The sequence below is a fragment of the Panulirus ornatus genome, chromosome 33, assembly GCF_036320965.1.
Source record: "Panulirus ornatus isolate Po-2019 chromosome 33, ASM3632096v1, whole genome shotgun sequence".
Classification (NCBI taxonomy): Eukaryota; Metazoa; Arthropoda; class Malacostraca; order Decapoda; family Palinuridae; genus Panulirus; species Panulirus ornatus.
Window position 1 is genome coordinate 21,089,169 of NC_092256.1, and position 24,884 is coordinate 21,114,052.

The 24,884-nt window shown below is 38.6% G+C and overlaps 1 protein-coding gene across 1 annotated transcript in view; it reads right to left on the reverse strand.

Annotated features, from left to right (window-relative positions):
* Positions 1–23,284, reverse strand: part of LOC139759572 (opioid-binding protein/cell adhesion molecule-like) — a 70,286-nt gene extending 47,002 nt beyond the window's left edge. The window contains exon 1 of the mRNA XM_071681850.1: positions 21,425–23,284. The gene's annotated coding sequence lies outside the window, so the exon portion shown is untranslated. The remainder of the gene's footprint in view (positions 1–21,424) is intronic.
* Between the last annotated feature and the right edge of the window lie 1,600 nt (positions 23,285–24,884).

Consider the following 24,884-nt stretch of genomic DNA (forward strand, 5'->3'; position numbering starts at 1 on the left):
CCAACATACCGGTTGGGTTCCCATTCAACGGACCCAAACACAATACTGCCGGTAACCAAGCCAGAAACAGACAGAGAGACAGACGGACAGAGGGACCACGTCACAACGGAAGCCGGCAGCCCAGTTAGCCAGCCGTCCAACAAGACTGTCATTCTGTCAGTCGTAGCCACAAAGTCTTGTTTATCCTGGAGAATACAAGCGGGATCCCGTCCACCCCAGTGAGAGAGAGAGAGAGAGAGAGAGAGAGAGAGAGAGAGAGAGAGAGAGAGAGAGAGAGAGAGAGAGAGAGAGAGAGAGAGAGAGAGAGAGAGAGAGAGAGAGAGAGAGAGAGAGAGAGAGAGAGATTCTCTCTTAATCTCAGTGAATATTAACATAGATACAGGAAATTACATCACTAAGTTCAAGTCCTAGGTACAAGATTCATGTTTAGTATGTGCAGGGGGAACAACGTCTCCGTTCATGTAAAATTAGATAACTGTTCTTCATGGTAGTTAAGTTGTTAAGAGAGCATTATCTTGTGATATACGTTATCATGAACTTTATGTATATATGTATATATATATATATATATATATATATATATATATATATATATATATATATATATATATATATATATATATATATATATATATATATATATATATATATATATATATATATATATATATATATATATATATATATATATATATATATATATATATATATATATATATATATATATATATATATATATATATATATATATATATATTCTCTTTTTCTTAAAGGAGTCTGTCACCCTCGAAAAATGTGGCAATATATCATATAAAAAAAAGCTTTGAGGTGAAGCCTTTTAAAGCCTCCTTGTCTGCTGACTGTTTCCCAGAACACACGCCCTGCCTGATGGAAAGACACAATGGCTTTGCTCTGTTTACCAGACCTTGTATTTCCCCACGGTGGTGTACATAGTGCATCTGTTTTTGTCTCATTTTCCATCACTACTGATCAACTGTACAGAGGAAGCTATATGTTTCCGCCTTTCTGATGGCCGCGTCATCTTTATGATATATATGTTTGACAAAAACCTTTTCAAATGATGTGTTACGATGGCACCGTGCGCTCTCCACAAACAAATATGTCAGGGTGAACAGGAGGATTCAGAAGGTATTGATGAGGGACTGTCTCCTCACACTCTGCTGCATAAAACATAAACTATTGATAACCCTTGTACATTCCCCTATCATGTTATTCTGACAAGGAACTGCTAACACTAAGCATAGTTTATTGATCAATAGACAGTCTATCGGCTAAAGAAATTAATTTATATTGCAAAGTTCTTTAGACACAAGACGCTTCTTCCTATTGATTTATTCCCTTGTGCAAGCATCGTATATGTAATGTGGCTTATAGCTTATAAACCACCTTCGTTTGGGCTTCTATGACGTATAATTCAACACTCTTGCGCTCCGCAGCTGTTCAATGCAATATTTACGCGTTGTCTTCTGTATAATGTAAGTATTTCACTGGCCTTTGTCTGCTCGAAATTTTCTGGAGGAAAGGAACGGAATGATCTAATTTGACGTATCTATTTTCGTTTTTTCTTCTCTTCCATAACACTTGAAATATCAGTTGATGCCCAAAAGGAGGATCAGTAGAGAAGAGACGAAATAAACTGTAATTAGCCATATAGAGTGAATGCTTCCAACTGGTGATGACTTCTGGGGACAAAAACGCAAGTATACCAATAATGAAAGAGCTGAGGGACTCGTTGACAAGTACACATGACATTTATCCTTAGTGGAAAGAATATATACGGAGAGTATAGAGAATCTTCAGTAGACAAAGCGGACATAAATAAGTAGGAAATTCAAATTAAATCATTAAGAAAAGAGAACCTTCAAAAACGTTAATAATTTAAAATATTTTGACGCAATAGATATCAGATCCACCGCCTGATGACTCACTTCTGGTCATCTCTGATACCTACTAAACCCTTACAAACCCAACAGTGTTCTTTTTTTTTTCTGTCCTCACCTTTCCACCCCTCGCTGGCTTCTTCCTCTAATGACCAAAACCTTTTACCTTTAGCGACAAAGAAATGCTTTTGTCAACAACTAATTTTTTTTCTTAACACTTTTCTTATCCTCTCTATCTGTCTGTCTGTCTGTCTGTCTGTCTGTCAGGTCAGATTTTCTCTATCTTTTTCACCGTCTATTTTCTTTTCTTAGTGTCGGAGAGAATGTTCATTTGTCAATGCCCTTACATTCCCCCTCTTTCTTGCCTCCCTTTTCTTTCGTACCTTTTTTTACAGACGCTTCCCTTCCCCATACTGTCCATTTGCACACCATTTGGATCTACATTCTTCCTCCTTTCTCGCCAATTCGCAGCGACGTCCCCAACCTCTACGAGGATCCAAACTCAAAGTCCTCTAGAGTCAGAAATACATTAAGACCTCTTGGGGCCACCAACACTTTCGACTTGCTCATGCGCAACCCAACAGCACCTCAGAAGGTGAGTTCGAAGGGAATGTGGACGATTACAGCAGACCAAGGAGGGAAAAGAGGACCGTAATGAGACGTGGGGTGCATTGCCAAAGTTATTTATGACAGGGAGAGATGGACTGTGAAGTGATAGAGAAGCCTGGTTTGGTGCTAAATAGGGAATATGTAGAGCGACTGCAGCCTCCGAGGGAGAGAGAGAGAGAGAGAGAGAGAGAGAGAGAGAGAGAGAGAGAGAGAGAGAGAGAGAGAGAGAGAGAGAGAGAGAGAGAGAGAGAGAGAGAGAGATCCTAAAGGGAAATTGCAAAAGAATGAAATATTAAACGACGACTGTTGCGATGAACATGTAGACGTTGTGGATGGCTTGGAGAAAATGGGATGTAGAAGACGATAGGATGGATATGCCAGCTGACGGCAGGGTAGCGTACATAACCGAAGGATAGTATGACTGTAGTGGACAACAGCAGGATAAGTGGAAGTAGTGGATAGCTGGACGAGACTCAGCTGGCAACTGGTGTCTACTGGAGAAGGCCTACGACGGTTATGACCAGCCAGCTAGATGGTGTTTTGATTGGACTACCAGCTGACATGATTACTGCAGTGTCATGAGAGTCTCCGTAACTATGACAAATATGATGACTGATGACGCTAACAAGTATGGAAACATCAATTTTATGTATGGAATGGAAAACAATAATTCATGTGTTTCACAAAACATGATATATATCTTTCATTTTTCATAAAAGAGTGATATATACTAAAGGGTGTAAATATCCTCCAAATATAAATCTTTCGTGTATTCATCCGCCAGTAATGCATTAAGAGGCTTATCATGCAGTGAATTAACATAAGCATATATTTCACATTACTATTAAGCGTGCAAAGACATAATCGTCTCATTCCGTGATCCATGTAAATTGCATCCATTTGTACTCTAGTGCCGGGGAATGTACAGAGGCTTGTGACACCTAGATTTATAGGAAACAGGAATTATACAGTTGTGTTTGAGTTACGGGATGAAGGAACACACGACTGGAAGTGAATGCAGGACGTAAGATCAGGTTTGTGAGGGGATACAGACGACTGTACGAAGGAAAGAGTGGAAATTCTAATGACCGAGATATTATCTTGGAATACGGTTGATTATGGGTATGGAAGGTATAAAATCAATGTACAAAACGAAGTTAAGATATACTATTTCTGTTTTAGAATGACTGGGGAAAGTTTGAAATAATTCCATAAAAGAAGAATACGAACAGCTAAGAATGTGAGGTCAGCGGGGGAGTTCGGTAAGGTCAGTAGCGTGAATGGTTGACCAGGCAGATGATGAAGTAGAAGGAGCAATGGATGACCATATAGCTTCAGATGGATGTTATACGTATGACCAGTAATCTTATCTCTTCCATTACAAACAGAATGGAAAGAACTCAGTGGCCTATGTTGCATGTACTCCGTTGTAATGATCACCTTATCACCTTATAAGCTATAGTTATGTGAAATGTCAAAAAAAACCTTGATATATAGAATTTCTTCTAGAGATAGGTTCACAAATTTTGGACAAGTTTCACTAAATTTGTAAATTCTGATAAATTTATAAGTCTTGACAAGAGAATACTGGACTGGTAGATTTACATATGACAGATGACTAAAGATATACAGGAGACTGTTTTTGTTTCCTTTACATTTGGTGAAATAATTCATACCACTCTCCCAAGTGCGTAGTGTTCACTCCTTTGGCGTCTGCCGTGTAAGATGAGCGAATTTTTCTCTACGAAAAGATATAGATTCTTTTTACGTTCCATGAATAATGCATGTATTGATCACCATATGTTACTGCACCCCTCACCCACGGGTCTGGCAAACTCGGGCTTAACTTACACACATCCACTGGAAAAAGTTTTGGGCGGAGCCCCATGCAATTCGACTCCCCTTACTTGGTATCCTCTCTCTCTCTCTCTCTCTCTCTCTCTCTCTCTCTCTCTCTCTCTCTCTCTCTCTCTCTCTCTCTCTCTTGCTCTTTGTCTTTTATTTCATGCTGCACTTTCCTGAAATCATGATGACGTGTTCATCCACAAAAAAGGGAGAGTGTAGTTTCTTTAAAATAAGCAGATTTTACTTAGCCTTAAACATTTCTAACGGAGGCAGAATACCGAGAAAATTGTGTCTATACTTGGAAAATACTAGTTATACCAGAAGAGACAACCATCTCTAACCTCCACAGAATGTAATACCTTGAGGAAGTAGGATTCGGTCTTGAATATACAAAGGAAGTTCAATAAAAAAGAATTCGATTACCATGATTACAGGAAGATAACTCCATGATGTCATCTGGGGCAGAATCTTCAGTTCATGATCAGGCAATAAAGAAAACATCAGTGAGGGGCAGTATTGATTTTTTGAAGACTGAACTAGACGCATTAATTTGAAGGGTGTCTGATCATTCTTCCTGTAATCTATAGGCAATCACGTGCACCGCTGGTAACAACATATTCATTGATTAAGTCTCCACGTTAAAGCTCGGCTACATCCCAAGCCTCGAGGATAGAAAAGAACCCGTAAATCACATATCCAGTACAGCCTGGTATCCATGGAACACAGAGGTACGCCCGTAATCAAAAGGCATCCAGAATGAAGTGCACATCCGTCTCTCCTGCATGCTATTCAGGAGCATGAATGATGTATATGAGATACACCAACGCTAGCACTTATCACCCAGGTTTTGCTCAAATCATAGAGACAAAATAACTAACTTTAGATACGTTCGTCTCTATGATGAACTACCCGTTTTCTTTTCTTCCTGGTGGGTCAGGTCATTCGTGGAAATGAAATTGATATTAAAGCGGAATTTCAGATTGATAGTACCACACACTTTATAGATACATTAACCATTACGTTCAAAGAGAAGATAGGAGAAACAGCATAATCTAATTCAGAGACACGAGATTCAGTCGTATTTAACGTATTCTATATCACTAAATCGGTTTAGTATTCTAGACTGACACCATGTATCATTTTGACACCTATCTAGTCACTACCTTTTGATCCTCAAGACGTCTACATTCATTCTCATCCTGTTAAAGAGTTTATCAGATGACGTTTGTTTATGTGGCTGGAGAGGTGATATGAAAGAGGTACAGTGGCCAGTTACATAGGAACAGACTTATGAAATTTGCAAGAAGCATGCGAAAAAGATCGTTGAAAACTACAAACATCTAAGACAAGAATTTGAAATAAAGAATAGTTTTCAAGCATGTTTCCAGTTGTTAGAGGTTTTATGATTCCTCATTTTCTACGCTATATTTGGTCATAAAATTCCTCCTACGACGACTGATTGGCTGCACAGCATAAGCTGGTCACCCATTTTTTTTTTCCATGATACACCACACAAGCGTAATGAGCTGTTCAAAAGTCAAAGTTTAACCCCAGGTGGCGCGGAGGCGTACATGACACCAGATCATGACCCATAAGAAAGATAAAATTACTAATTTCGTTCGTCTCTATTTTTTTTCCACCTTCGCTCCATCATACAGGACACACAGTTGGGTAGCATTTCTTTTTTTCCCATTTCATTTCATTCATGCCAGTATAATTGATTTTGAGATTGGAATTTCAGATTATGACCTACACACACACACACACACACACACACACACACACACACATACACGCACATACACGCACTCCTAAAAGCGGGCTGTCCTTTTCATAGTGGGTATGAAATATACATCATGATAAGCTTCAGGTATTCTTGTTGGTAATATCATCATGCACATAGGATAATCGCATGATCCAGTTATCAAGTTTCACGTGCTGGAATTACTGCATTACCGGAGAGGTCATAGTAAGAGGATTGATTAGAAACCTTCAGCTTCTGCACGGCTGAATGATGAATGTAATCTGAAACTGAATTATTCTCACTGTAGGAATTGTGGAGGATTCTTTACCAAAAGGCGTCTGCTTCATTTGTCCAGGAACGCGAGGGATATGAGGCAAGTAGGGGAGAATAAGAGAACGGAGATGGAAGGAAGTGAGGATGGAAGATGTTATTTAGACCTGACGGTCTGGCACACGCGAGCAAAGATACGACAGGGCACTGCTGGGTGAGGAGGGCCATAAACACCATACACTATGTCCGTCCTTCTCGTTTTCTGTTGGGATCTGTCGTCTCTTTCTCTCTCTTTAAAGCTAGTGTGTATATATATATATATATATATATATATATATATATATATATATATATATATATATATATATATATATATATATATATATACATATATATATATATATATATATATATATATATATATATATATATATATATATATATATATATATATATATATATATATATATATATATATATATATATGTATATATATATATATATATATATATATATATATATATATATATATATATATATATATATATATATATATATGTGTGTGTGTGTGTGTGTGTGTGTGTGTGTGTGTGTGTGTGTGTGTGTGTGTGTGTGATTACAAAACTATAATTCTGTTGAGAATGCCTGGAAAGATAAATGGAAGAGTGGTGATTAAAAGGGTGATGGCATACACAGAACATTGGATTGGACAGGGGAGACGCAATGTGGTAATGGTAGAAATGGCAAAGGATGTTTGGACCAGATGCTTGCGTTGAAGAATTCTTGTGAAGTACTTAGTTATGGATCTGGAGAAAGTGTAGGCCAGGGCTGATCTAGGTGAGGGTGTTACGAGCATTTTGCGAGACAGAAAAGATACTGAAAGCAGTAAAGAGTATTTCTGGAGACAGTAAGGCATGTGCGCGAGTGGGAAAGAAGGGTGAGTGGTTCTATGTGCAGATAATTCTGAGTCAAACGTGTATAACATCACCATGATTGTTTAATCTTCTTATGAATGGTGTGGTGAGGAAGTTAAACGCTTGGGATTTGAAGAGCCTCCGGTGCGAAACTGCAGAAGCTAGTGTTTGAGTTTAGGAGCTTGTATGAAAAGAAAATATTGAGAGTTAGTGTGAATAAAAGTAAGGCTAAGAGGTTTAGCAACGGGGGAGAGGCAGGTTGGTTTGAGCAGGACTTTAAATGAAGAGAACCTGGAGGTGGTAGAGTGCTTTAGGTACCTAGGAGTGGACATGATGGCAGATGGAACTATGGTAGCTGAAGTGAATTATAGAATGGTCCTTGCAGCATAACGAACGTGAAGAGACGTCACTATCTGTGAGGGCAAAGATGGGCGCGTTTTGTGTCATAGCAGTCCCAGCAGAAGAGGTGGATGTGTTGCAAAGGAAAAGTTTGAAGATATGTGTTGGGAGGTGAGATTATAGTATGAGGTATGAGAGTGTAAAAAGAAGTGCGATAGTGAGCTGAGTATGACTGAGAGGGGTGAAGAGAGTGTGCTGAAATGGTTTGGAAAAATGGAGAGGATGGGAGAAGAGACTAGGAGCATATATGTCAGAACTGGAGGGAGTAATGGTGAGGGGTAAGCAGAGAAAATGGAAGGATGGAGAGAAAGGAGCTTAGACTCATCAGTGCCTGAACATGCAGGAGGATAAGAGACCTGCATGGGATAAAGCCAATTTGAGTGATGTGGTATATCGGGAGCAACGTGCTTTTACTGGGCTGAACCAGACCATATGAAGCGGTCAGGAGAAACTACGTAAAGGTTTGCGGGCTTGGTAATGAACAGCTGGCACTGGCTTAGGTGTATTATGCATGACAGCTACTCACTATGATGGCATAACAAGTAAAATCATGCCTAGTCATGGAGAGTATAAAAAGAAATGCAAAAAATTATATGATCCTATGTGTTTGAAGATACGACTCTGAATAAGGGAAAAGGTTAAAGAAAGAGACGGAAAGAAGGAAGGAGGTGGAGAATTTCAGAGCCTCACTGTTCGAGGAGAGCAGCAAAGAGGGTACCTAAAAGAAGAAACCTGAGATACTGAGAGGCTGGACACAGTTGATTTTTCCACCCAGGAACAAAGACAAGAATGGGGTGGGAATGGTCGTACCACAACCTTCAAGTTTCTCTGTCAGTTTAGATGATGTCGACTGTGATCAGCTCCTCGTGATAAGGGATGACAGAGCAAGAGGTGTACACAAGAAGAAGCTAAAACAATAGTTGATTGGAGTGTTCCAAGAGATGCCATTGTGAATGTTCCGATCACTTTGTAATGTAAAAAACTGAATAACGGTCGAGAAGATTAAAGTCATGGAACCCTAGGAATGTACAACTCCCTCCCCACGAAGTACAAATAGGTAATTACACAGATATGATCTAGTACTCAGGTAACATGCTTAATGACCTTTCAGCTCAAATGACAAAATTTATATCAGTTTCTCAGCAAAACATTTTTAAAAACACACAACCATGTGACAGAAGAATATAGTCCAGATTCAATACACACGAACACAATCACACACACACACACACACACACACACACACACACACACACATATATATATATATATATATATATGTATATCCGTTCAGTGACTGTTTAACTTTGTCAGCGCTTGTACGTGTCGATCTTGTTATTTCATAATAAATGGAATTGATAAATGTCCATCGTCATTACAATCTCTTGCATTTTTAACATAATTCTTCACAAAATTTGCATCAAAAAAACGCCAGCCTTTAGCGTTCCCACCTTCCGGGCCGACGTGGTCATTCGTGTGTAAGGAAAAGTGTGAAAGTTTAAACTTACTTCGCTATATATAAAAAACTGAAAAACGTTCTCTGTAGCTTTATACTTTGGATCATAGTCACTGGTGAAATTAATACTGAGCAGACAAGAGGGGAACAAATTTTTTTTTCTATCATATACTTTTCTTCTCAACACGAGTATCTTTACGAGCGCTACTCCTTTCATAGAATGATTCTCTCTTTTTTCTTTAGCAGTTTCGAGATGAGGAAAAAAGAAATAGTTTAAATTTCATCATGCTCCTTGGGTGGAAAATGAAAATACAAAAGAAAGAATATATTTCTCGGGATTAAACAAAGGAACCTGCATCTCCTTTGTCAAAATGCCTGACCTGAGAGAGAGAGAGAGAGAGAGAGAGAGAGAGAGAGAGAGAGAGAGAGAGAAGAAGAAGAGAGAGAGAGAAGAGAGAGAAGAGAGAGAGAGAGAGAGAGAGAGAGAGAGAGAGAGAGAGAGAGAGAGAGAGAGAGATGGTAATCCAGTAAGACCATGCCTTTCCCCTGGATAAGGCGTGATATATCATGATCAATGCTACTATTCCAGCACCTAGTTCCTATTAGTTATCTAAAGCTTCTATGTCCTACTTATGAGCTGGATCATTTGCATAAATCTTATGGTATAATCAAAAGTACTTTCAGTTTATGCCCATTTTGAAAGGGCAAATACAGCTTTCCACAATGTAATACGTATACCTTACCTTACACCCACAACTTAGCGTGGGACCTTACCTTAACTTACGTTATTATGGCTACGGTGGTTTTGAACTCTTCCACCCCTACAACTCTGTCTGGGATTAAGTCTGCCGTATTGCTCCTCTGTATATCAAGACTCTTGTAATGCTAAATATCGATACCAGCTCAAAAAAAGTTAATTCATCGAGTGATACTTGTGCTATTATCGACCTTTCCTTTTTCACAGATAAAACGTCAACATCATATAAGATCTTGCAAGGTACTCATCAGTGTTGCCGCTTCTCCCGCACTCATGCAAGTACTATTACAGTCGCCTAAGTTACTGTCTGTTTTTCTGGAACTCATGAGATCCATCATCCTTATTAGACTGTGTTGGTGGCTTTAGCAACATGTAAGAGGGATTACCCGGAGTGAGTTAAGATATCTGCTTATGAGGTTGAAACATGGTACACGGGTGTAAAACCTTCTCTCCATAATACACGAATAGTAAATCACAGAAACCTCATACACATACACTTTATCGACCCACTTCCTCACTCAGACCAATCTATAAACAGACATCAACAAGTTGCTGCAGGGTGCGAAATGTTTGTAAAAGAAACATAGCAAACTATTGAGACGCAAGTGAACGTTGCAGCGTATACAGTAAGTCTTCCTCCATATACACCTTATATATCATTGTGCCAAGACTCATCATCATCAGCAACACCCAAGGAAGTACTTCACCGTGGCAAAGTGTCGTGCAAGGATCAAGTGAAGATGAAGTGCGTTGCTTCATCTGTGACTCCATAAAACCAAATAAAAGATATGAATGATAAAAGAAAGATGTCGAGGCATAAGGGCCCAACGTATATGCCAACCAAGTTTCAAATCGATTGGTTCAAAAATGAAGGAATGCTGTTGTGTTGGAGACAACTGGAGAGAAAAAATGATTAACATAAAACTATGAATGCTTCATTTTCTACACAGGGGAAACATAAAGTAGCACGATTGTAGAAGAAAGGAATTCCTGGGTGAATATATCATGGCAAATCCAACATAGTAAAACCCTGATCCTAACTATTTCCTCAGTATCTGACTGAATACTTTCTCAAACAGGAAACTACTGCATCAAGTTGCTACCAAATTTTCTGTGAAATTTAGTCCTAATGATATTACAAAGACGGAAAAATAAATTTCTATATTTATAACTGAACAATACCATGAATGCCTTCCCTTCTTCTCGTGTTTCCCTTTGGTTCTAAGAAAAAAGGAAAAAAAGAAAACTATTAAATATTCATAAAGTGTTACACTCGTATGATTCTATCTGACGTTCAAGAAAGGTTTCCAAACGAAATTCTCAAATGTAATAGAATGGTTTTCGAATTCACATTTTTTCCCCTGAAGTTACCAAAACTTAGAATTTGATGTCATAGCTTCTCTTCTCGAGTTCTGTGCAGCTTAGGTAAGCTATGTGGGGCTTTAAGGTATAGCTTTACCTCTCACTTCCTCAGATGATATCTTCAGAAATTGCCTTTAGTGTCTCTGCTCCCTAACCACAAAAACAGAATAAGCGTGTCACCAAACACAGCAAGTGCTGCAGATTAAATCATATTTTGATTATACTCTTGGAGTAAGGGGGGGAAATTAAGAGAGAGAGAGAGAGAGAGAGAGAGAGAGAGAGAGAGAGAGAGAGAGAGAGAGAGAGAGAGAGAGAGAGAGAGAGAGAGAGAGAGAGAGAGAGAGAGAGAGAGAGAGAGAGAGAGAGAGAGAGAGAGAGAGAGAGAGAGAGAGAGAGAGAGAGAGAGGAGTCGTGTGTGTATATCCACCACCAATTATAAGGCGCTTAGTACGCTGACCCCCTCCAAAAGTCTCCAACTTTCACCCGGACCTCAGACGACACCGTCATTCGAGCTATATCTACTGCACCAGTCTCCTCACCGTCACCTCCAGCCCCATGAGATCACTCGTATCCGGGTTGCAGTTCTTACCCATGAGAGCATTAGAATTGTGAGAGCTCGTACAGACCACTATATGAGCCAACAATAGTAAGGATAATTCACTTAAATAACCTACTCAAAGATTAGCTGTAGGTATGTAGATAGAGAGCCATGTTCTATGCATGCAAATATACAGACGTACACGGTCTTCCTTGGTGTTATGGTTAACGTTATTGACTATGAGTTCCCAAGGACCCGCCCGGGGTCAGACCCACATGGGTTGGAATCCCTAGCGTGGTTGTCGGCCCACACACAACCCAAATGTTCATCCTCTCCTCATGGCTGATCGATAAATTAGTACCTAGCTTAGGCTGGGGTGTGTGTGAGTATGTTTATACAAAGCAAGGACTAAAAGGCATAGTACATATACACAAGGTTAAGAGACGAGCCACATGAGTTTAAAGCTCCCTCTCCTATAACCCACAAAGAGTAATCACAAAAAATATGTTAATCACACACACACACACACACACACATACACACACACACACACACACACACACACACACACACACACACACACACACACAGACACACACACAGATACAGACGCCCAGGAGTCTATTTTAACTAGAATGATGATGCAGACAGCGACCAGGGATATAGAATAACCAGAGGACATAATGTGAACTTAAGAAAGAAACTTGTTGAAAAAGATGTGAAAATATACTGTTCTAGTATAAGGGTGGTGGATGAATGAAAGAAAATACCTGAACGAGGGCGAGGTACATGTGAACAGTATACAGAAGCTTAAAACGTTGTACGATAGTAAATAATATTCAAGAGATGGGGGCCTCACGAGTATAAAACTTCCTCCCCCTACAGTACAGATAGATAATTACAAGTTGGTAATTACACACTCCTCTCTCTCTCTCTCTCTCTCTCTCTCTCTCTCTCTCTCTCTCTCTCTCTCTCTCTCTCTCTCTCTCTCTCTCTCTCTCTCTCTCTCTCTCTCTCTCTCTCTCTCTCTCTCTCTCTCTCTCTCTCTCAGAGAAGAAAAACTGTGTTAAGTTAAACTGAAGAATAGACTATGACAGAAATGCTGAAAGCTTATGAAAGTTTAAGCAGAGGGAAAGAATTCTCTTTGAAGCGGCACCGAAAGTGAATTCTTATGTTTGTACATCATATTTAAAGGTGGAAAGACCACTCACTCTCTTGGAGGTGAGGGATAACAGCGAGGAGATCCTGGCATCCTATGATGGTGTGTGAGTGACGAGTGACAGATTTAACAATCGTGAAAGTCGAACGTCGTCTGTTATATAGAAGGAATGTATATATATTCATATATATAATAAGGTTCGTGTTACTTGTCTATACACCACTTATAGAAAAATTCTCCTCAGGCAGGGCAAAAATCCTGGCAACTATTCAGTAATTAATCTTAATCTATTAATTAGTTATCAACAAGCTTGTAATATGTAAGCTTGTAGTAAGATGACTTATAATGGGCAATTCATCACCGTAATTAATCATTTACTCTAGAAACCGCTTCCATCAGGTAATTTTCCAAACAAAGTTTAATCATGAGAGAACGAAATTTTTTCACATCTCAATATTTTTATTTTTTTCCTCCTCCTCCTCCTCCTCCTCCTCCTCTTTGGCTCCGCTAACTTAGAATCAGTAGAATACTTGCGTGAAGGACTACAAATATTTTCCTTTCAGATCTCGAGGGCGGTGTGGCAATGGAACTGACATGTAATCAAAATACGAGCACCATCATCAGGTCCTACGGAACTATCCCTCTCCAACTAGAATGTCGACGGAGAACTCAGCGTGAGTGAGGGGAAGAGAGCGATCCGGGCAAGGGGAGCTTAACCAGGTGGTAGTACTACTCAGGCAGGCCAAGATTGGTGTATGAATTATTCTCTCGCTACTCCAGCGACAGGAAAGGTGGAGGCAATCAGTAGTGGAGGGAACTGTGCAGGAACACATTCATATATCATGTGTCATGCCATGCCTGAGAAAACACGTATTCACCAGAGGGTGGAAGGTTTGTTACCTGAGGGAGGGATTGTTTGGTTGGGTGAGAAGCAGAGAATGATTTCTTTTTTCTTCTTAACTTGTATAACAACACTCAGATAGATGTAAGGCTAACGATGAATAGATAGCATTTCACCTCTCTTAGATAGATGTCTATAGCAAAGGAAAACGGGAATGTTAATCCACTTTCAATGTATGAAGATAATTCAGCTATTTTCATGCAACATGACAAAGAACTGAGAAGAATATTCGAAGAGATTTTGTGAAATACTTCACTGGCAATCAAATGCACACAGACTTTTACATGGTTCTTATCAACTGGAAAAGGACTGATAACCCAATTGTACAACTATCTTGACTCTTTGTAAAGAAGGCTTTTACATCATTATATTGGCTTACTTTTGTTCCATTGAGAATCATTTTGGAGACGAGCTATTCTCTAGCGGTCGTGTGTTAGCAATCACGAGAGACTTATGCAAGCAAGATGCTTCATGACGCTTCACGAGATCTTCCGCAGTATGTTAGGTTCAGAACACTAACTGATTGTATGTCACATAAACGTTTACGGTAGTGAGTGCAGGTGACCGCTTCCGTCTAAAGTGGTATATCGTTTAGCATTAACGAACTCTCCTACGTGACTGACGAAGCATGTTTTGGTCTGAGGGGCTCATGTAGCTATCGACTGTCCGTTCTGATCCAGTCATGCAACTAAACTTGGGTAAACTTCTAATGGCGCTTCACTCTTCCCTCACATCACCGTCAGCGAGAATTATAATTCACTTTTCACTTTACGTATACTTCACTACTTCTTCGGAGATCTTCTATCTACACTGCTGGATCTGGGGTCTTTACCTAACCTTACGTACACTTTACGATGGCTCTGTTCTGGAAGTCTTATATCTACAGAACTGGGTATGGGAACTTAGCTTACGTTTACCTCACGATTTATTAGGTCTTCTCTCTTCTACAGTTCTGTTTGTTATGCTGTAGTATGTTAATCTGGTAATGGTAGGGCCAAGTGATGATTGTATAGCCGTCATGCGGGGCCCATCGGATGATAGCCTAGGCCTGCCGGGGCCATAACCTAAACCTGCAGGGTCTATCGATGGTAACCGAATCCTCCAGTAGCCGTGTTGATGATCTGCAACCTAGCCATGTGATGATTACCTAGTTCTGCCGCGGCCGTGTGATGATCACTTAGTCCTGTAGGGACTGTGTGATGATAACCTAGTCTTGCAGGGGCTGTATGATGATAACCTAGCCCCGAGGGGCTGTCTGATGCGAGACCAATCAATTTTACCACTGATTACAAATCTCTCATTACACTTTATGTACCAATCTCATCTTTTTTTCCATAACCCTATGAGATATAAAAGAGATATTGTAATTTATTCATCATCAGTTTAACTGATATAAATGCAATTCATTTCAGTTGCTTTGCTCTAATCTGTGATTATTTACTAATACTGGGATGCTGATTATGACAATATTACTGATTACATTAAAGCCACTGATTACGACGGGCTATTGATTACGAAAGGGTTGCTGATTGTGTCTGGCCTACGGATTATCTCAAGGATACTGGTTACGTTAGAGCTCCTGATTACGTCCCGGGTTACTGATTAGGTCAGAACTACTGATTACGCCATGGCCACTGATTACATTAAGACTACATACTGATCACAACAGAGCTCAAGGCTCAGAGCTGCTCTGATAGAGAAAGGAAATAAAGAAATGTTCAAATCCCGTCTCTGGGGTCAGGGTGTAATTGAAAAATCTAACTTTTGTGAGTTGGATGCAAAATTAAATTACTTAAAGAGTTCCTGTAATTCAATTACCAGTTACGCTTCTGGTGTGTGATGTCTCTCACCCATGGTGGAGCCGAAGGCATTATAGTCTCTCTCTCTCTCTCTCTCTCTCTCTCTCTCTCTCTCTCTCTCTCTCTCTCTCTCTCTCTCTCTCTCTCTCTCTCTCTCTCTCTCTCTCTCTCTCTCTTTTTCTGTGTGTGTGTGTGTGTGTGTGTGTGTGTGTGTGTGTGTGTGTGTGTGTGTGTGTGTGTGTGTGTGTGTGTGTGTGTGCATGTCAGTTTGTCTGTCCAAGGGTGCGTCCTTTTGTCTATTTTCTCTCTGTCTTTTCTGTTTGTCTACCTGCCCGTCTGCCTGTTTGTCTCTCTCTTTCACTGTATTGCCATCTTCACTAAACCACATGACAGATCTCTCTTCCCTCACGCTGCTCAAGTGTCACATGATTGGCGCTTGTCTTGTCCACAACTTAATGCGGGTCTGTCTTAGTTATGAGGTAAAAAGGTGAAGGGTTACTTTGGTACATGACCTTTCTCCCGGCCTTTACCTTCTAAAAGGCACCACCATTCAATGCGTTCTATCACAACCGTTTACAGCATTCCATTAAAGCCATTTACATTGTCCTATCAATGCCTCCAGAAGCACTTTGCAAAAGGTATATACAAAGTTCTATGAAAGCCATTTAATTCGTTCTGTCGAGGCTGTTTACGATGTGCTTTATAGCCATGAAATAATTGTATCAAAGCCATTTGATCCCTTCTATAAAAGCTATTCTATGTTCTATAAAAATCCATTGACAACCTATTATAAAAGCCAATAAAAACCTTCTGTCAAAGCAGTGTGCATTGTAAACGGCCCGTGAAGAGAATTAGATGTTCTGTAAGCACCAAATGTGCAAATTTCCCATAATTCACCCATTCAGAATGGAGCTCTACCAGCATCGTGCTCTAAATCTTGACGTCTTTATGACAGATACGAAATATCAATATGCGGTCTTGAAAAAGCATAGATGATTTATAGAATAATTTTGATGAAAATGTGCTGAAAATGATGGCAGCAGCAGCAGCAGCAGCAGCAGCATCTTTTATGTGAAAAATGTTATTGTATTGGCATGCATACTGATTATGATTATTAAAGGCCACTTCAATACACTGTCTATTTGTTTGTATGTCTGTCTGTCTGTCTGTCTGTCTCTCGTGCCTATGCATATATGTATGTATGTATGTATGTATGTATGTATGTATGTATGTATGTATGTATGTCAACTTTTATGCATGTATGTGAAAACATAAATTCAAGCCATATGTGAGCAGCAGTGTACAGCTTCGCTGTGTCATGACTCTCACTGCAATTTACCGGTCAGGTTCCTTTCAGATTATTTTTCATCCCATTTCCACTCGACGCCGACAACCACTCACAATAATAGCTTGCCCGTTCAGGTGTGTATGACAAGGATGAGTATGCACACTGATCTGACAATATGTATATATATATATATATATATATATATATATATATATATATATATATATATATATGATATTCTGTGCGAATTTTGAGTGATTTCTAGACATATTTGCTGCACTTAGATACCCCCTTTTAATGAGTTACCCCGGAAGCAATTTCTGCATCCATTACCCACATGCTCTTCATTATTATTTTTCTGCAATTTGTTGCCAATTTTGGTTTAATCGTGCGGTAAACTGGTTATAAAGTTGCCTTAATCTTTTGCTCAGTGATGGGTGGCCAACACTTGTAAATGAGGTGACTCTTTTTAGAACATATGTGGAAATTTACACATGTCCTACATAGGCATACCCTTGCACACACACACAGAAAGATATATATTCTCAAATACACACACCAACTGCCAGACACACACACAGATAAAAAAAAAAACAAATACACGCGTCAAACACACACACACTCATACATATACGAAGAGAGATATACACACACTCACGCAATCGCATACGTATGGTAATGAAAACACACACACTCACATAAACACACTTGAGAAATAATTGCTCTCGTTCTCACTTAAAGAGTGACCTTTGGCCTCCGACCTTCTCACACACCTTTATATTCTTTTTATAAACCAGTATATGCAAAGCTTCATTATAAAAACTTAACGATCGTTTTCATCATCAACGTATAATCTCACACAATGAAAAAGAAATGTATTATCAATAAGAGTATAAACTGACAATGGAGTAAATGGTTTTATGATTTAATAACTCAGTCGAAGGTTGGATATAAAGAGAATTTGGATTCAAGGGGTTTCGTATTGTCGTATTGTTACTGATTGCAAGTTCTGACATCTGTCTATCTCTGTAAAATGTATTATATATATATATATATATATATATATATATATATATATATATATATATATATATATATATATATATATATATATATATATATATATATATATATATATATATATATATATATATATATATATATATTGAGATCTGGATTGCATGAACAATGAGGGGAGATTCTAGGTTGATAGTGTTAAGAGCCTGAGGGCAGGAGACCAGCTGGAAGGCTTGGAAAGAGGATGGAATAATAGAGATGGTGGAAAAGCAAGAACCTGGCAGGTCGGCACTTCGAAATGGACAGCTGAAGGATGGTGGGTAGTGCCTGCAGGAGGGGTTCTTACTGACTGATTCAGAGGTTTTCTGAGAGAACTCTGTACCTTCTCACGACTCTCCTAACAACTACGACTTGCCACTATCACTTGGTTTTCCAAATTTCGTAAATCTCTTAGATTCTTCTTGTTCATTTTTCTTTACCTCTGTGTCTCATCAGCCTTTATTGTTTTATATAAGGCATACCCTCGATGGAGACTTATGACCGTGACAAGAACCTTAAGCACAGAAAAAAACAAGAAAATAGTGAAAATATCGAAAAGAAATATGATCGACTCAGCCAATCTATCCCATGTCATGTGATCTGCTAAGAACATCTGAGATAAGAAAATCACGAGGTTCACATGATTGCCATATAGTATATCCAAAAATAATGAGTCTATATAATGATTACGAGTTACAGAATTGAATTATCTTGACATTTTAAGAGTTAAGTAGATAATCCGAGATAATTCATACACTTAACAAAACCTTACCCGGAAATGTTATTCAAGCAGAAGAATTCTCAGTGAAAAAAAAAAAATTCAATCAACACCGCATATATCATTCAGAAGGAGGAATACAGTTAGCGACATCTTATTCCGAGACATCCACAGCATAACCGACATGTTCCCCAAGGATGTGGAACCTATTACCGAAACATCCCTGAAAATCGTCACAGTATGATCGATACATCACCGCAAAATGCACAATACTCTAAACGAAATATGATCCAATGACATCCAGGGAACAATCGATTTGTTATCCGAAAATTGTCCATAACATTGGCAATATATCTTCCCATGATGTGTACCAAAATAACCACAATATCATCCAAAAAATACCCAGAACACAACTGTTATATATATATATATATATATATATATATATATATATATATATATATATATATATATATATATATATATATATATATATATGTATATATATATATATATATATATATATATATATATATATATATATATATATATATATATATATATATATATATATTCACTGGTGCATTATCTTGAAGTATTCAGCTCAGAAATCCACGAGAGTAAATATAATCTTCCCGTCCATGAGAGACGGGTTGGGGGTTGTGTTGGTTTAACCTGATTCGCACTCCTCAATATGTCATGGCAGCTCCAATAACTGGCTTCGCCCACCAACCTCATGTATGTGTACCAACTCCAGTCAGACCCAGGGGGAAAATAGATTGCATACGGCTGTTTTTTTTATCATGAAGTCAAGATCGCTGATAGGAGAAAACTCGTTTTTAAAGTCTGTCATCTCAATGTATGTCGTTTCCCTTCTGATATCAACAGACACGGAGAAAGTTTCCTTGGATAATGTGGGAATTCCATCATCACGCTAGTTAAAAAAGCGCATGCGAGAGACTCATCAATTCCAAGCATTTTGTTTATTACGTAGCTGGCCCATCAAACCCCCTTTACTGTGTGGTATATATCTGACTAAGTTCTCACCACTGGTATTATACATCGTATTATGCATCTCTGAGACTCATTCATTATGTACTTCGTATTATATATTTCAAAGACACACTCATTATGTACTTCATATCATACATCTCAGAGACTCATTCATTATGTACTTTGTATTATACATTCTAAGACAGTATTATACATTCTAAGACACACTCATTACGTACTTTCATGTAGAAATCTATACATGGAAGTGGCAAGTATTTCGTTTCCTGCTTTCCTCTCAATCTCAGTTCAAAATCAGATGTTTGATTTACTGAAAACAGAATTTTTTCCTTTCTATAATGTGAAAAAAAGAGTTTCGTCACTCGAAAATTGTGGAGTGAAGAACGTTATTAACTTGGAAGTGACAGTACAATGGGTGCGAAATTCATTATCATATGAGTGCTGAAAACGTCGCTCTCGTCCGATCTGTGAGTTGGCTTGTCTCTAAAGACAAGAAATTAAGTTTTTCTTTTTCTTTATTACTTTTACTTTTAAAATCGTAATTGCAAAGTATTTGAACGTACTCACTGCTTAATTGCTTAATCATGAACAGTTACAAATTCTGGAACGTGGTGGTGTGGTATTTCCATTAGTTCAAACATTTCCTTTATTGCTACAAAAACTATTTTATGGGCAATCAGTACATCGCCACAGCGTTATAAAAATCTATTTATCTGTCGGCCTATCTACCTATCTATCTATCTATATATCTATCTATCTATCATCTATCTATCTATCTATCTATCATATGTCTATCTATCATTTATCTATCTATCTATCTATCTATCTATCTATCTATGTTACCATATCAGTCTATCTGCATATTATCTTTGGATTCTTTCTAATGCCCAACCACCGATATGAACAATTTTCCAGAGCCTGATTAAAATCTCTTTCCTATCTTCTATCATCCCTCCATTTTTTTCACAAGAATGTCCAATAGAGAACACCATCGGACGAGCAGGATATTACGTCGTACGTCACATCAACAGAAACACGTCAGGGGTATACAGACTCAAGGTAAGAAACAGACACGTACTATCATTGTTACTTTAGCCTTGAGACCCTCAGGGGTAAAATGTCATGTTATATTTTGCTGATCCAGGATTCTATAGGTGAAAACTAAACATACTAAAGGAGCAGTTGGAGGTATACACACACACACACACACACACACACACACACACACACACACACACACGAGACAAACGCAAAAAAGATCATACACACTCATATATGGAGAAATTTCAAAATATATACTCTACATATATATACATATATATATATATATATATATATATATATATATATATATATATATATATATATATATATATATATATATATATATATATATATATATGTATATATATATATATATATATATATATATATATATATATATATATATATATATATATATATATATATATATATATATATATATATATATATATATATATATCAACACTCTACTAGTACCGTACAAATAGGAAACATTTAAAAGGTAAATCCCACATACCAAATCAAATAAAAACACCGCTCTTTAACCTCGTCCTTCCCACACATAGACCAGCATGTGCACCGTACTGCCTATACCGTTGCGTCATGACACAGGAAAAAGATAACTAAGCGCAACTGCGTCTAAGTGCACTTACCGTGTGTGACGGGTGAACTATGCGCTGCTGCGCTGATTTCCTAAGTCACTGGTTGGGGCTTCAGCAAACACCTGATTCGCTTCAGGGAGGAGCGGCTGAAGCCACCAACACTTGAAGGCAGTTCAGTACGCGGAGTCAGGGAACTTAAGGACTGATTGTACGTGGGTAGAGTGAGTGATGACTGTGCGTGAGTAGAGTGAGTGATGACTATGCGTGGGTAGAGTGAGTGATCTGTCTATCAATTTCATGAAGTCATTAAGGTAGTTGGCAGAGTAAGGTAGTTTGAGATCTAATGGGAATCAATATAGGATCTAATTAATCTAGATGATTAAGAGCCATCAGGAACCAATCACTATGCCAGCTGGAGAATCCAAGTCATTAATTATTCACCAGGAAGTAATTACGCAGTTAGTGAGATGACATACGTTCCTGAAAAACCTCACTGAGGAGTGCGGGGCAGCTTGTATAAAACTACTGTTCTAAGATTTGAGGAAACTGAGCTTAGCTCTCACAACGCATTTTGATGATTAGTTTCCTGTATATCTGCTTGCCACTGTCAGCGATCTTCTATATCAAGGGACTGTTTAAAGATACAGAAACACCTTGGCTATATTTTCTACTTTTCTCTGATCTATGTAAATGATGCTGCTTTAAAGTCTCCACGTATACAGTTCATTTACAATGTAAATCTTTATTTGGGAGAAAAAAGCATTTTCTTTGCATCAGAATTTATGTTGACATAGACCAAAGATAAAGTCAGTCTTCCCATAAGGTTTACTTCCACCCACGGGAAACAAGTCAATTATGAGACTCAAAAATGTCTTTGAAAATCGTCGACTTTCAGAAGACAATCCTCTGACTGAGTTGCAACATAGAGAGTTTCCGGGTCAGGAGGTCAGAGCGTCAGCCGCAGGCTCGAGTGGATGTGTTGCGAATTGTGGTAAGTGTCAGTCGCAACACTGGCAGCACTATTGCTGTGACGTATCTCCTCTTTTGTTGTCGTGTGGGGGTCGACAAGTTTGGCACCCCCCACCACTGTTTTTTCACGGATACCAAAACACTAGGTCAAAGGTAGATGGTAGAAATGTTACGTTACTTATCATCACCACACACTTATAATCACAAGAGAACTTTTCTTTTCTATGTCGAAAAGTGAACGAATTATATCTTCACGTTGACGCTTCTGTTTAATTAGCACTGTGTAGCGTATCCTCGTGACACTGACAAAAACTTGTGCAAAACTTGGCACTACCCTCACGCTAAACAGATGGTGACACTGGAGGTATTTGACCTATGTTTCTGTGTTTTCTTCGTCTACGAAGGGAGTCTATGTCCAGTACACACAGACACACACTTGTAACAAATGTCATTCACAAACGGCATTAAACATTAGCCGAATTTTACAACTTCGCCATCTGCCGTTCTTGTATATTTCTATGTTCTCAGTTTTACCTAATGTTGTTTACAATCGGTAATCAAACAAATAGCAGCAAAGAGATATATATTTTACTATCTCATTATCAGTTCCTGTCCATTTTATAGCACAGATAGTTTCAGAACTGTTGTTTACCAGCGACTGCGAACTGAAATGATAGTTGAAGTGATGAACAACACAACGCCATCATCCGTATGAATCATTTTCGAAAGTATCCATCATGACTTTAGTAACATAATAGCACAGGATCATTATCAAACTTTTTTTTTCCTTTTGCAACACTGCAGCGAGGAGCTAACCCATCCTGCTCAGCCTGAGGCAGGGAATAAGGGGTACGTTTGTTGACGAGAACAGGTTAAGGTAAGTGAGCGGGCCAGCCAACCAGACCGGGCAGCACGGTATCTGAGACCCAGCCTCACCAAGCTCCGTTGGGACACTGGTGGGGTGAGGAACTTCGGTCAGCTCGGGGTACAAGCTCGCGTGCCAGGCGGCTCCGCCCACTCGTAATCCTGGCGCCTGCTCAGAGGAGCAACACTCGCGCCCGTGAGCACACGGCCACGCCTCCATCAGGATGCAGTGGGTAGCGAGGTCACTTCAAGTGTATGGAAGGATGATGTAAATTTCCGATGGATTTTTTTGTTGTTGTTTTTCGTCTCATTTACTTCCTCCTAAACCTCTCATCGGTCTTCGTATTTACAGAACGTTAGGATGTACATCATACAATCACCTGCTTATCATGAAAGAGCGATACTTTTTTTTTTTCCTATTTTTTTCCTAGTTCACACTGGAAGGAAAATTACATATAGTTTTTTCGTGCTTGTTCGGCAATAATTAGGGATTTTTACTCACCTTTTAGTCTTTTTATACTATTCTTTTGCACTCATGGAGCAATAATTAAATGTTCTAGTTAGCTTTGATCTCATAATTCAAGCTATTTGCATTTTCTTCAAAACTGTGAGATATTAGATGTGTGTGTGTGTGTGTGAAATTGACATTTGCCATCTATCTAGTCTTACACATCTCACCAAAAAGGTACCTGATGTTACCTTTGCATATCAAAATACCACTGACAATTATATACTTTTGATAACAGTTGATGATATTTGGAAAAAGATGATATTGGTTAATAATCAACATACTGTATACACCGTAAGTAGTAATTACTTTGTTTATCTCTGGGATTTATATGAGTTGTTTCGATCTTCTTGTCAATAACGAAAACGCATAATATTCCGGGATGTTACCTAAGAAAAACAACGAATAATCATATCAGTTGGCCTTAGATAGATTAGAGGTGATATAACCGTATAATGTGGCACAGAGGATCTGGAATTCCAACGGCAATTTACTGAGAAAACGTATTGTCGTTGGAGTATGGTAATTAGAAGAACCAGCATCCGAAATTGGCTAAAGTAGCTATTTAGCAATAGATCCTTAGCGTGTGTGATCGGGAAGCGTCTTGTTTAAGGCATTGGTGCGGCAGCATTGGATTGATGAGATGCGCAAAGATCACGATGCATTCTACAACTCTGGGTAACAAATGTAGACCAGAAAACAGTTGTCTCGTGAGACCAGAAAGTCTCAGTCCAAAAATCATTTGGACTCACAAGTGGCAGACTTAGGACACAGTAGGCGTAAAATTCACACTAGGGTAGATCTTAGCCAATAACATTTGTACTTTATGAACCAAAATTATTCATTTTATTTGGTTTCTCAACAATCCATGTGCATAGATTGAAAGTTTCATAAAACCTGTTTGCAATCGAGCGGGGAGGGGGAACTTATTAGCATATTAAAATCTCTTATTAAAGTGAGTTTACGAAAGTCTATCGCTCGTATACCCATTTGTTGAGTTTACCTTTTCGATGGCCCAGACTAACAAGGTAATTTGTTTATAACTTAGTTTGGCGATGAAATTAGCTTTAAAGCTTATCTTGAAAACATGAGGATTCGCACACTATATGCTGGGAAATAGGATTAGATCAGATTTGCATATAAATTCTATATGCAGGAACAACAGAAGAT